The sequence below is a fragment of the Capsicum annuum genome, chromosome 3, assembly GCF_002878395.1.
Source record: "Capsicum annuum cultivar UCD-10X-F1 chromosome 3, UCD10Xv1.1, whole genome shotgun sequence".
NCBI lineage: Eukaryota > Viridiplantae > Streptophyta > Magnoliopsida > Solanales > Solanaceae > Capsicum > Capsicum annuum.
Genome location: NC_061113.1, coordinates 186,411,040 through 186,426,193, shown reverse-complemented (window position 1 = coordinate 186,426,193; position 15,154 = coordinate 186,411,040).

Below are 15,154 nucleotides of genomic sequence, written 5' to 3'. Positions count from 1 at the left end.
CTTCATTATCAATGAAATTCTGAATAGCAGAAAAAGTGGTACCTGTATTATTAGATAAAATGAAAGGTGCCTGTGGTGGGTAAATAACTTTAACAATATTACCACTTACATCTTTGTAAGATCGTTCTAAGACCTTTATGTATAAAGACAAATAAATAGTTATAATCAAGGAACAAAATGCATAATTTGATTATACAAGGCGCAAACTTCATAGAATTCCTGAGAAATATTATTCAATTCATCAGGACTATAAGTCTAAAAAAAACAAGTTCTAAACTGGTTCTATTTTTTATTAAAAAAAAGTTATTTTAATATAATTCCTTGTCTGGGATCCAGGACTAAAATTAATTTGATGTGGAATCATCAAATATCATTTGGATCAAAGTTTATTCAAAATCAGTAGGGATATCTCTATCAGAGATATTATTAATATCTTGAATAATATTTGTTCGAGGATTGATCTTAATTTTTTCTACAAATCTTGTCGGAGCATGATAAATCGTATGCAAAGAGGCAACACGGCTTCTAGTTGGACCATATGATGGATCTATAAGAGAAATATGATGCATAACAGGCAATAATTTAGGCATAGAAAATGAATGTCTGTTATAAACAGTAGACTTATCATCAAACTGAATATAAATTCATCCATCCGGATTCTGGGTAACATACAAAAGGTCGCAATTTGTCAAGTTATTTGTGACCTGACTCAGAGATATAACAGAATTTAAGGTCCACGTAGTGAAAAAATTAATTTTATCCCATTTGATAGGTCTCCTAGTGGTGACCTTAGACCTTGCAAAATTAGTTTCTACTAATATAGTCTGATCTGATGTATCGTATAACTTACATAGAGGATTTAAAGTAGACAAAAATCTATAATAAATCATGTATGACAAACATATAAGTTCAGATCCAGGCGCATAATTATAACCATGCGTTTTTACATTTAATGTCAAAGCATCGACTATATTCTTATCAGTCAAAGATAATTGCAAATTTATCTGAGTATTGAAATAAATTGGACCATAGGCCACAATAGATTCAATTGAACCCATCAGAGACTGTTTGAAATTCAGATTTCTAGCATCTCTAAGAGGTGTTAAAAATATCTCTGGTAACCCTTTAAGGGTTAATGGTTTAAAAGCAATTTGAACCATTTCAATATACATAAAATTATAATAATTTTTATGTAAATCAATATCACGTTTATTTAATAAACGAATTGTCTGTTCTGACGAATTTAATGCTAAAGACTATTTAGTCGTCTTTTTTATCTATTTAGAAAGAACTTTATCAAACTAACCATAATCATAAATGATTTTTATATCAACCTTTGAAATAGTCCACTTGTTTAACAAGTCAAGATTTTGAGGTACATCTACCTCTTCAAGTCGAGTACTCTTAGTACTCACAGATCTATTTTAGTCATTTTATAAAGTTATTTTTTATTAAATTTAATCACTTTTTTTTAAATATGAATATGTCACTCTTTATTCAATACTTTACGTATCTTTCAAAAGTATAAAATGCCTTTTCAAAACTTACAGGCATATAATATTTGACTGCCACATGGTTGTAATGTGTCTTGATTCTTTCTATCTAAGTTTTCAGTGTTTATACTTTGTCATTAATATATTTATCCTTTATTTTAATCTTTTTTATACTTTCATCTAATTTTCAATGCTTTATTTTCTCTCTCTGATATTATTTGAAGAAAAAATTAATAAGAGGTGTAAATTAACTAATATGACCATATTAAAATTCATATAAAATCATCATTATCTATTGGAGTTAATTACTCTTTCATTAAATTTCTAAGGATAAGGTTAAAAAAATGTTCAATTATCTCTTGATTCCTTAAACATGTCAACAATTTTGAGATAGTTTAAAAATAAATTATAACTATATTACCATTATATATAAAAGAGAATAATACACTTTGGTAGTTCTCACAAGGCTAATTTAGTAATTTCAATTAATTTGTTAGTCCACTAAAATTATGACATATTGCTGATATAGATACAATTACTTTATCTTTTTTTTTTTAGCCAAATGAGACTTTGTATGTGGTGTGTCATAATATAAGAAATCAATATTGAGTTTTCTTCAATTTTGAATGGTTTAACTATTTTTTTTAATAAAAAAATATGAAATAAGAATGAATTACAAAGTGGGGAATTAAACCTTCACTAATAAAGTGAGAGTTCAAGTTGACAATCAACTGAATTATTTAGATTTTCCTGTTGCTTAACTAATCGGATAACTGAGTATGGTTCTCAATATTTCCTAATTACTTTTTATGAATTGAATTTAAAAAATTTATGAATAATTTTATCTTGCTTTTGAAATTATCAATAAAATATTTCAAATATTGAAAGTTGAAATTATTGACAAAGTTAAAAATGAAGATAGTGGTATCAATTAAGATCAGATTATTTTTAAAATATCTCTTTTGATTATTTGAGAATTAATATTCTTAGGCATAATCTAAATATAAAGAACTACTAGATTCTCGAGTTTTATTTTTATGAATTTAGTTTTTTTTCTTAATTTAAAGTAAAACTAAGCATAAAATACCATATTAACTAACTTACATTCTTGCCACATGAAATTATGAATAAAATTAAGACTTACTAAAAATATGAAGAAATATACTTTTATTTATGGCTAAATAATTTATGTTCATAAACTCATAAAAATAATAATGTTTTTCAACTTATGATCTTTGCGAATTGTCATATTTCATATATTTAATTATATTACTATATAAAATATTAAATTACTTGAGTTTGGGTCCTGGCTTAACACAGGCCTTATAAAACTAGTACACACACACACACACATATATAATAGTAGTTTTTTTTCATCGATCTTTCACCTTGTCTTTTTTAATTGTTATTCGATTTTAACTGCTTAAGAACTCACTGGTTAATCATTAAAAAAATATAAAAAAATAAGAGATGTTTTTTTTTTCAAATATTGAAGAAGTATTATTGGCTTCTTTTATATAATATTTATGAATCCACTTTACCCTTTACAAATGTCATTCTTTAATTTTCACACTACACAAACATTTAATATATTATGATTGATGATATGATAAATATGCATGCAGAAACAACAAAATTGAATGTTGTCATTTGATTTGCAAACTAGGAAGAGAAATCCACGATAATCATCTACAGGTCATGATGAATTTATAAAAGGAATCAAAATAAAGACGTGCCAATAGTAAATCATGTGAATTTTACTAAATTTTTCGAGAGTAATTTATATAAAATTTGAGTTTTTGAAGGAATTCACTACAATCTTTATTTATTACCGGAGAATAACTATAAGTTATCACATTAATTATTGTATTATTATTTCTAATTTTAATTTTTTCCTCTGATATTGCCTTTTATTAAACATGAAATTAAGTGTTAAATAAATTAGAATTTATAATCTAATTTATTTGGATTTGAAGATTTCTTTAAAATTTCATGAATCTAATTTATATCCTTAATACCGCACCAAGCGCGGTCAAATTTACTAGTTGAAGAAATAAGAAAAAACATGCTCATTAATAGGTTTCATAATTTTAGCCAACATAATAACTCCGTCCTATTAAAATGAAAGGTTTTTTAAACAAAAATATAAAAAAATATTTTTTCTTAATTTTTAAAATATTAAATCTGCTATTAATTTTTTTTTTAGAAAAAATTGTTATTAGTTGTAATTTAACAAGTATTGCTATGATTTTCAATATATAATCTCAGGATATATATTTTTATTTTTTTTCTATTATTAAATACAATATTTATGCTTGACTAAATTAAATGTAACTTTAAAATTGAAAAGTCAGAAAAAGTAAATTATAAGTTATTTTTTCATATATAACATCTCGCACTTTGAATCATGTTTAGGAATATCTCGTATCTGTTAAATTTGAAATCATGCTAGTTGACCCATGTATCGATTGGAAATTAATTCCAAACTCGTGTCGAACTTAAACGAATATCGAAGGCGTGCACGGAGGCTAAGACAATACAGTGCGGGACAGTGCAATGTCAATCGTCGCCACGGAGGCTAAATTTTTTAGAGATGTTTTTCATCAGGTCACTGTTATGTGGACCTCAGCACCTTGCCGTTCTCATGTCCCTATAGGACTATGGCTATTAGAATTTTTATAATGCATTTATTAAGAGTGTTTTCGTCCTACATGTATTAGATATTCATTCAACATGACTTAAAATCTATTTAAACAAATGGAAACACTTAGAATTTTTTTTAATTATTCCTCTCCTTCCTCCCTAACTCAAACTGCAAGAATTTCACGAATACTATGCTCTAGAAGCAAGACAAGCAATCTTTCAGGTTTCTCCTTCAAAGTTTTAGCATTTTTCAATGTATGTAAGGCAAACTTTCATGTATGGAAATCCTGTTCTTCCCCATAATATGATCTTATGATTCTTGTTATCCCACAAAAAATATAGGGTTTAAATTGAACTCAATAGTTAATTCCTCTTAAACTCTAGATGAAGTTTCCACAAATTCTTCTTGAAAGCATTTGAACTCTCGAAATATGTCTTATCTCATATTTTTAAATGTATCTCATATTTATAAATTGATTTTGTGTTTATGAATCTATCTCATGAATATTTATCAAGTTTAATTTATGAAATTCGAATAGAGATTTTGAAGGGAATATTTTTGTCCTAAAAACTAGACTCGTGATTTTCATATGAACTGAAGTTGAGGTTCAACTAACATGATTTATTTTCATATGAACTAGAGTCGAGGCTCTCTAACAAGATCTTCATATAATTTTGAGTCAAGGCTCTACAACACAACAGATGAAATCATTTTCAATTAAGCTAGATTGGTCTTTTGCTTTTGACCCTTCACTAGTCCAGATAATAAAATTATCTGTCGAGTTTTTCATATTTGACTCAACACAATTTATATATAAAAAAATGACTATTCAGTTTGATGTGAGGTCAAAATATATTTTTTAGTGATTATTTTGTCTTACATTTATTATTTTTTATTTGTCCTTTTTGAGAATTGATTTTATGGATTGTTTCTAATATTATATTTTGATTGTGTAGGATTAAACTAGTGTGAAGATGAAAAGAGTTGGAACCAAAACAAATTAAAAATAGAATAATATAAAAGAAAACAAAGCAGGTAGTTTAATGGGATTGATTTATTAGAATAGTCAATCTAATATGACCCTTAAGTGTGAAATTCAACCTTGTGAATCCAATAGTTGTCCGCGATTGACGCGGGACATGGTCTACGGTGTCGCATTTCTGGCGTGTCACGAAAGAGGTCCATCCGGTCCAAATTTTTTTTAGTCCATTTTAAACTCAATTATTTTATTTATAGTTTTTTCCTACACCTATAAATATTTCGTAAAATTAGTTTTTATGGAACTTTTGACCTAGAGAAATCTAGAGTCGCTGTGGAGGGCGAAGAATATTGATTACATCTTTTCTTCTCACTTATTATTTATTTCACGTTATTTCTTTAGTTCATTTATTGTAATTGCTCCATGTTTATGTGGAGTTAAGCTTCTCGTTCTAGGATTATGGTAGCTAAATACATGGTTGTTTAGTAACTTCTTGATTCGATTTATTTAATTATCATCGTAGTTGTTCTTAGATTCTTGTGCTTACTATTTTAAAGCTTAACTACCATTAAAATAAATTTATATTCTTATTGTGGAACGGAAAGAAGAATTGATAAGATCAAACAAAAAATGTAGGGAGTCAGATCTCTTCTTTAATAAAATAATGATTTGATTTGTAGGTAGGATATGAATATACCTAGATCACCTTAATTGGTTATAGAATGAGAAAATAAATAAATGCATTCAGATTGGATTATCGCATCTCTACTCAACGATATAGTTGGGAGGTTAATCAAAATAGACGATTAGAGGTTTGGAAGAGCATGGTCATATAATCAAACTCATGAATTACTAACAAGATAATCAAATAATTTGATGAAATTGATGTTCAACATGATTGTTAGTGAATCTATAATCATAGAGCTATTAATTCATTGATTTACGTAAAATCTACTCTTCTCTTTGTCAATTATTTATTAGTTATTTTTTTTATTTTTAGTTTAGTTAATTCATAAATATATCTCTGCAATCCACCGCTTGAATAAATAATTAGTATAGTCTAATTTAGTTAGTTAATTGACAAGTTCCTGTGAGTATGATATCTGGACTCTTAATCCTAGATTATAATTCTTTTCTCTCTCTTGGGAATCACACAACCTCTTAAGCAGCTGAAACCTTCTCAAACTTCTGGCATCTTTTCTTAGCTCTTTCTCAAGTTTTTGACATATTACTCTTCCTTTCACTATCATTTCCTAGATTTCTTTCAGTCTTCATAACTCTTTTTTTTTTTTTAAAAGAAATCTCTCAATTTTATTCAGGCTTTTGCTTATGATTTTTTTTGGTTATTTAGATTTTACTGAGTCTTGTTTTTGAATTTGTCTTGTTTATCTTACTTCTTTCACTGATTAACTTAAACCTAGTTTAAGGAGACAAGAAAGGTTAAGATAGTAGTGAGCAAGACATCATCGACAACTTTTTTCTTTTCTATGCTAAAAATAAATTCTTTAAAGTGGTGGAGATAAATAAAATCTGATTTGAAGTGGTGGATAGACGTCATAATTTTACCATCTTGAAAAACTATAAACAGAAAGAATATTTGGCATTTTGTTAATGCATAGAGGTTGAAGTAAGCTTTAGAGGGAGAAAAAATGCATAAGTGAGAAGAACTAGAGCCAGTTGTATTCTTATTTCTTCCACAAGAATATAGTATGACAATTATATCAGAATGATGACATTTAGAGGCAATATTAAAGTGGCAATAATTATTTCAAAGATTATCAACGGAGCAAGTTGAAACTTTACGAAAAAAGAACAGATTATTCGTTGATGAAGGACCAAAACAAAAGTTTCAAAACTCAAATTTTACCAGGAAAAAAAGCTACATGCAGACAATGCAAAAAGTGGAATGGGCAAAAGACGAGAACAAGATAACGGGGATGATTCTTTGAGAAAAAGTCAGTTTAGAATCGATACAAGTTCTTTAAGTAGTAGGAATTTCATAACAATTTTTTTTGAGTCTTTTAATGGTTACTTCGAAAAATTCATTTCGTGTCAAAAATTATAGGATTAGTCAAACAATCTATGAAAAGTCCCCGCAGGTGTCAAGGTTAAAGAATTAAATGAAGAATATGTTTTGTTTTAATTTTCTTTCTTATGCAAACAGATAAAATCAAAATAGAAAAGTGGAGATTCAATAAAAAAGAGTTGAAATTAAGAATAACAGTCCTCTGTTACGATATCTTATAAAAAAAATTAAGCCTAGGCAGTTGTAGATCAATATATTTGATTTTCCATCATATTTATGATCTATAAAATATTTTCAAAATAATTGATAGGAGGTTTCTTAGAGATAGGTGAAGATATTAGGCAGAGAAAGTATTTGAAGTGGGAAAGAATTTGTATTAAGATGTCTGATGAAATTCCTCTAATAAATTTAGAGTTTACTGTTGATGACCTGCAATTCACAATTTCTTTGTGGGTGGAATCGTCGTCATGAGCTGCCAAGATTGATCAACATTTGATAAAAAAATCACCGAGATATGCCTTAGAGACTGTGAAGTCATGAAAAATGATAATTAATATATTTGAACATTCCCAAAGAAGATGATGCCTTGAGAGAAGTTATGCATGTCAGTAACATACTAGACAAAAAAATTAAACACTGTTATTAATCAAAACTAAATAAAAATTACATTAAAAGAAAAAGAGGCATGCAAGAATCCGGGTTCGTCTAAAATGATTGAGTATAGTAAAACATATAATGAGCCTTTCAAAAAGGGAGTAAAATTTTTAATGAGCTTAAATAAATTTGGGAGCAATATTGAGATGAAAAAAAAGGTAGAAGGGAAAACTTATTTTCAGGTCCAAATTCGTGAACCCATGTTTAATAAATCAGAATTCTTTTAATTTATTAGATTATGAAAAACTATCTTTTTACGATCTTTTTAGATATGAAATTTAGTCTAATTAGACACTTACTAACTCTTTAAAAGTTACGGGGCTGAGTTCAATCAAGATGCAAGATGAAGTTAATAAAGAATCAAGAACATGGAGCTTGCATGTATGAAAAACAATGATATAAAATTAGGAGTAGAAAATTTATCTCGAGGAGATAAGACAATGGTTGTTGATGATATAGGTCATAATATTAACATGTCTGACAAAAAGATCATAAAATGGAGACAAATAAGGAAAGTAATAGGTGATCATTCAGATTCTTCTACAATAGTGAAGATGAATCAGTTCCACCAATCTCCGTAGAGCCGTTTTCAAGTGCAGAAGTTCATGATACTTTGAGGCTACAGTTGTATAAAGCCAGAGTGATAAACATGAATACAAAGTTGAATTAAACAGAAGCATTGATATGATTAAAGAGAAATATGTTGAAGATTAATAAGCTTTTGGGGTTAAAATTTTTCAATTGTAAAGATAAATTTTAGAACTATTGTTACATATTAGAAGGGTCTTGAGAGGGAAGATCCAAGAAGCAACCTGCTTCTGTGTGTAAGATATATCTCAAAAGAAAGGTGGGAGGCAATTGAAAACCTTAGAATTTAGAATAGGATTCAATGGAGAACCTAACAACGGAGAAATAAATAGGGGCAAGAGGATTTTGATTAACAATAAATGAATTTGAAATGCATTTGCTGGAACGTGAAGGGACTAAATGACCAGGAAAAAAGAAAGATGGTTAATTTGTTATTAAAAGGACAAAATGCAAACATAATTTACTTAATGGAGACAAAAATAATAAAAATGATATATCTTGCATCTTGCAAGTTGGAGGTACAAGATGATCAACATTGATAGAAATTGGGGCACAAAAGAACAGTGAGGGAAATCTTATTTTCTAGGATAAGAGAAGGCGATTTGTTTGGATAATCATATTGGGCAGCACTCAGTTATTATTATGTTTTGGGAGATTAACAATGAATTTCAATATACTTTCACAGAGGTTGATAGCTCTTGTAATAGAAAACTAAGGAAGTCCTTATGAAAAGAATGTGTAGGTATTAGTGAAATTGTTTCACAATCATGAGCATTCGGAGGTGATTTAATGTAGTTTAGTGTATTGAAGAAAAGGTGGGAACCGTTAGAAATACTAAATCAATCAGAAAATTTTCTAACTCTATTAATGATCTATCTTTAGTAGATTTTTCTATGCATGGTGAAAATTATACATGGTTCATAGCAGGGATAATTCATGTGCATTCAGATTAAACAGGTTTCTTATTTCAATAAGATAGGATAAACAATTAAAATGCATCAAATAAAGAGTATTGTTAAGAACCACTTCAGATCATTGTCCAATTCTTTAGAACGTGAAAAATGGAGAAAAATGAAAAGACATTTCAAAATTTAAATCATTTGGCTCATTCGTGAAGGTCTTACTTATTTGGTAAAAAAATTGGTGGGATTCTTGTGTGGTCAAAGGGGATGATGATCTTCTTGAAAAAAATTAAGGATGCTAAAGAAGACTTAAAAAATGAAATAAAGGGACTTTTAAAAAGCTAGTAGATGTAGAGAGTAAAGCTTTGGCAAGGCTATAAGAGCTTGATCACTATAGAATTAATTTCTCAACTAAGAAACAAACAAATTATGAGGTAGAAAGGGTACCTATTAAGAAACTGTTAGTAGAAGTGGCTACGACTGAAAAAATTTTCTAACGACAGAAATCTAGATATTTGTAGATTAAGCAAGCAGATAAAAATATAAAATTCTTTCATAAACATGCTAATGCTCATAGAAGATTTATGAATATTGATTAATTGAGGATTAAATATAATTTAGTGGAGCGGGATCGAATTATAAATGCTCACATCTTGAAGTTTATATGAATTTGTTTACTGAACCTGAATACTGGAGATCTCTTTCAAAGGATGAAGGGATAAAGAAATTGTTAGAGGAAAAAAATGAGTGGAAAGGCCTTTCACAATAGAGGAATTGAAACTGATGATTAAATCCTTCAAAGGAGATAAGTCTCCTAGCCTCGCTAGTTTTAACTAATGCTTTTTTCAAAAAATGTTGAAGTATAGTTAAGATGGTCATTTAGAGGGTTGTGGATATTTTTCATAAAAAGAGTTTTTTGTCAAAAGTATGAATGCCACTTTTATTACTTTGATTCCAAAAAATAAACGAGCAATGGAGATTAAAGATTTTAGACATATCAATTTCTTGTAAGTGTTTACAAAATCATTTCTAAATAAATACTTCAGGAAATTAATAGCAAGTTGGTCTCTTCTAATCAGAATGCTTTCATTAAAGAAAGACAAATTTTGGATGCTACCTTGATAGCAAATGAGAGTCTTGATAATCTGTTTAGGAGAAAGAAAAAGGAGTGAATTCCAAACTTGATGTACAGAAGCCATAGAATTATGTCAATTGACACTGTTTACTGAAATTATTAAAGGTAATAAATTTTGGTGAGAAATTGACAGAATAGATAAGGTTTTATATTTCAACGGTAATGTTCTCTATTTTAATCAATGATAACCCATAAGATTTCTTCAGCTCTTATAAAGATATCAAATAGGAAGATCCTCTCTCACCATATTTTTTTTAGTAATGAAAATCATTAGTAATATGTTGAGGAAGGCAAAATATTTGGGTTGGATTAGAGGATTCAAAATTGATAGAAATTACAAGAAGAGTATGATAATTAATCATATTTTATATGTTGATGAGTCCCTCTTATTTTTTGAAGCGGGTAGAGATCATATTCTACATTTGAGAGCAGTGTTGCTTTGTTTTGAGGTGTTCACTAGGCTAAGAGTTAATTTGGCCAAAAGTAGTGTAACGCTCCAAGACTACACTCTAGATTCACACGGTTCTTACAACCCCAAACGACCATAAGCTAACGCATGACTGGTATCTGCTGTGAGCACTGAATATAATACCGAAATATTTATGATGAAGAAATCTGAAAATGTCATAAGGTTCTCAAAATACTGAATAATATCGAGTATAACTAATAATAACATCTAAAAATTAAATAACAGACAATGGTAATCTGAAAGCCTCTAACTGTCTAAATATGGAGTTGATGGGATAAACCCCCAACTAACTCTGACTAAAATAACTACTGAACTGATGGAATACTGAAATAAATAAACTCTATTCTCAAAATATGAGGACTCACCACTATATCTGCTGTTGATAGCCTGAGATGCTAAGTACGGTCAGGAACCTGAGCATCCGAACCTATGATATGATACATCATAACATGAAAGAGAGTATGCGTCAGTACGTGAAATGTACTGGTATGCTAAGTGAGGTAAGGCTGATAAACATGGCTTCATATGCATGAGATGATAACTGACTGAATGAATATCATGAAGTAACTAGATGAGTGTACATACAAAACTATAACTGCTAAACGTACTGAACATGCAATACTGTACATGTAGATATACATCATGCATCTGAGATTATACTAAAATTGAGCACTGAATTTTGATGGTTGAGTAATTGATAACTGATAGCCATGGTTCTGTAGAACTGTCTGAGTTCTTTACTGAATACTGAGACTGAAATTGTTACTGTGGGAGTGTTTATCTAACCAACATATCCCGATATAGACTGATATGGGATTCAACCTGTGACTCTAGTTGGAAGGGTGTAAGCACCTTGCCACCGGATACTAACAAAGTTGGGTCAACCCTAATCTGGCAGGAAGACTCATGAAATATATACGATTGCATTAACCCTAGTCTGACAGGAGGACGACTTACCCTATGCTGGCTACATAGTTCTGTAATGCAGGGACTGCTACTAAGTGTCAAACTCTCTACTGGCATGAATGCCCTCATCCTTGGATTCACTCGGTGCTGAATCCTACTTCCAACTGAATCGACATTGAACTGATCACTAGACTGTACTTGGCTTAATTGAACTGACATTGATCGTGTTGACTAACTGTACTGGACTGAGTTCACTAAGTTCTGTTAATTGACTGAGTACTACGGCTCTTAACCTTTACTAGAAATATTCTATAACTGCTGCAACTAAGTAAACAACTAGATTTTGGGTAATAAATACCCCCAAGACTCGATAACATCAATAATAAAACATAACAAATCTTGAAAATATAACAATTGTCAATTGTTCACAATTCAATCACTGAGATATTTTGTCAAACACTTGGAGGTCATGAACTTGTACATGAATGAAAACACATGCTAACATTTCATGATTACAATATTCAATTTTTATGGACATTCTATTTAACACTTAGGGAGCATGGTTCTGATACATGAAGAATAAACATATAGGGCATCATAACTTCAACATGTAACTTGCAAATTTAAGGGTTTTGACAGGAGAGATTTATAATTCAATACATATTCTAACATAATTTCATGGAACTCATAAAAGATCTTAACTTGAAATCCATACAACAAGACAAACATGAGCATAATTTAATTCATAACATAGAAATCATAATTTAAGTTTTTAAAAAGGGTTTTTGAACTCCAAAGGTAGAAAGAGACCCAAGGATAAACACCTAACATACCTTGATTGTTGATTTTCTGAAGATTGTTGGGGATTTCTTGGAACTTGAACTTGAGCTTGATGAAACTAGGGCTTTGTTCTTGAGAGTATTTTGTGAAAAGATGAGTATATTTGCCCATTTGGATCCTTAATTTCGTGTTTTAGCTTAATTGGGTGAGGAAAAAAGGACCTAATTGCTCTTAGAAAGTCGGAGTTTAATGAGTAAAATGTGCCCAGCAACGCGATACCCGCCGCGCCACGTCGATGCTGTCGACGCGATTACTGACGCGTTGCGGCCTGATCGCGTCGATGCACTATTTTGGGCATCCAAACATAACTTTAACGATGTCCAAAAATTCTGAAACTCACCTAATATAACCTATTGACATCCCTGATCGCGAATCAACTTAAAAATCAACATTCTAAGGCTGTAAGGATAAAAAATAAGATCATTCAATTATGAAGGCTAAAAATGTTTCTAAGTCTTAACACTTAGTTGAAATTTTTCTAAATCTGGGACCTCTTTTGATATGCTATGTAGGACTGAAATGACTAGAACTTTGCGGGATCTTACAAGTCGCATCTTTAGTATAAATATTGATGAGAATATAGATGAGTTGACAAAAATCTTAGGTTGTAAAGCATAGAAGTTTCCCATTGTCTATTTGAGTTGCCTTTAGAGGCAAAAATAAAGGACAATGACATTCAATAGGGGGTTATTGATAGTGACGGACCCACGTGATTTCACGTGGGTTCAACTGACTCGCTTTGTTTGAAAATTTATTATTTATTCAATGAAAATTATTATTAACTTTAGTATAAAGTTCTATTTGAACCCACGTGAAACAAATTGTGGCAGCAGTACAACAATCGAGTGGTTCAAATTTATTCTCTGAACGTGAGTTCAAAACTTGTTGGTTGCATTTTGCTCCTTATTATTATACTCTTTTTGCTCAATATAAATGGTAAGCCAATAACTCAGTATGAATAACACTAATATATATATCATACTTCAGAATAAGTGGGAAGTCCTAAGTTGAATCAAGTTGAAAGACGAATTATTATGAAAATATCTCTACAAAGTCATAATGCTATGGACAAAAATGTAAATGCACAATCTTATAAAAATAGTAAAGAAAATTTAATTGAAATAAATGTAAATTTCTATACTATATAAAAGGTGGTTTCGACCTAGGTGACTAATTTGGTCATTTACACTGAGTGGCTAATTTGATCATTTACGTAACATAATAATTTACATAATATGTGTATCATCACAAATTTCATACCAAACACTTGACACTTAAATACGTGTACCATCACAAATTTCATACCAAACACTTGGCACTTTCTTTGCTGCCATCACAAATTTCCACATTCCTCTATTATGCATCTGTATATGCAAAAAGATAAGTGAGTTCTCACTAAAGTATTCCATTCTGCTGCTTCTGCTCTCTGTATGCTGTTGTTCTGTAGGTATGCATTTGGTCATTTATCTTCTTCTTTTTCTGTTGGATATTTTATTTAAGCTATTTCTGATCTTTGTTCTTCATTTATTTAGGAATTATAGATATGGGTGTTAAAAAGTTTCTTTCTTTGAATTGTTCAAAGAATTTTGGGAGTGAAATTTTTTTTATTTGGATCAGGGGTTTCTTGGATGATGTAAATCTTGTGTATTGGGATGTGGAAGTATGGAAAATTTATTGAGTGCAAACGTTTTCTTTTAGTGTATTTGGATTGATTGTTGTATTTAAAAAGTGCAACCTCGTGCACTAAAGCTCCTGCTACATAAAGGGTCTGGAGAAGGGGTTGGCCACAAGGGTCTATTACACGCAGTCTTCGCTTGCATATTATTTTTTATTGATAAATATAAGAGTTGGTGATTAGTAGTAGGTTTTGAAAATAATTTCCGGAGAAATCTTTGATTGTATCTTAGCCTGGGGGATTTTTTTGGGAAATTGGGTACTTCAGCATCTAGAGGAAGCAAAGTCAAATATAAGTTTAGAGAAGGTAGTGTGATGGTTCGCTATGGCTACTTCTCTTCAGTTTCTTCTCCTCTGGGTAGCACTATGGAGTAAGACTGACCATGAACCTTCCATCATTTCTTGCTTTCTTATCAAGTTCAGCAATAATTTTTCATAGACCACTTATAGATCAAAAGAACTGAGCCTCGTTTAAGTAGAATGTTGACTTTCTCTTGAGAACTGTAAATTACAGAGGAGGTAGGAAGTGTTATAATAGGAAGAGTTATAATTTTGACAAAAGAATTTGAGAGAAGTCAAATCAGCCAGATGGTGCTACAAATGGAGAGAACAACGTTAGGAAAAGAAGAAAAATTATGGTATCGAATGATATTCCAAGTGATTCTTTTAAGTTTTATTACATGAAATATTTCTTCTGTGCATCCTTGCATATCTTCTCATAATGAAGTGAAATGAGTGGAGATCTACCCAAAATTATACATCTTTTAGCATCTTAAGATAGTGATTGAGAAACCAATTGAGTATTTAGAGCTAAATGTACCAATTAGAGTTTAGTTGCATCTGA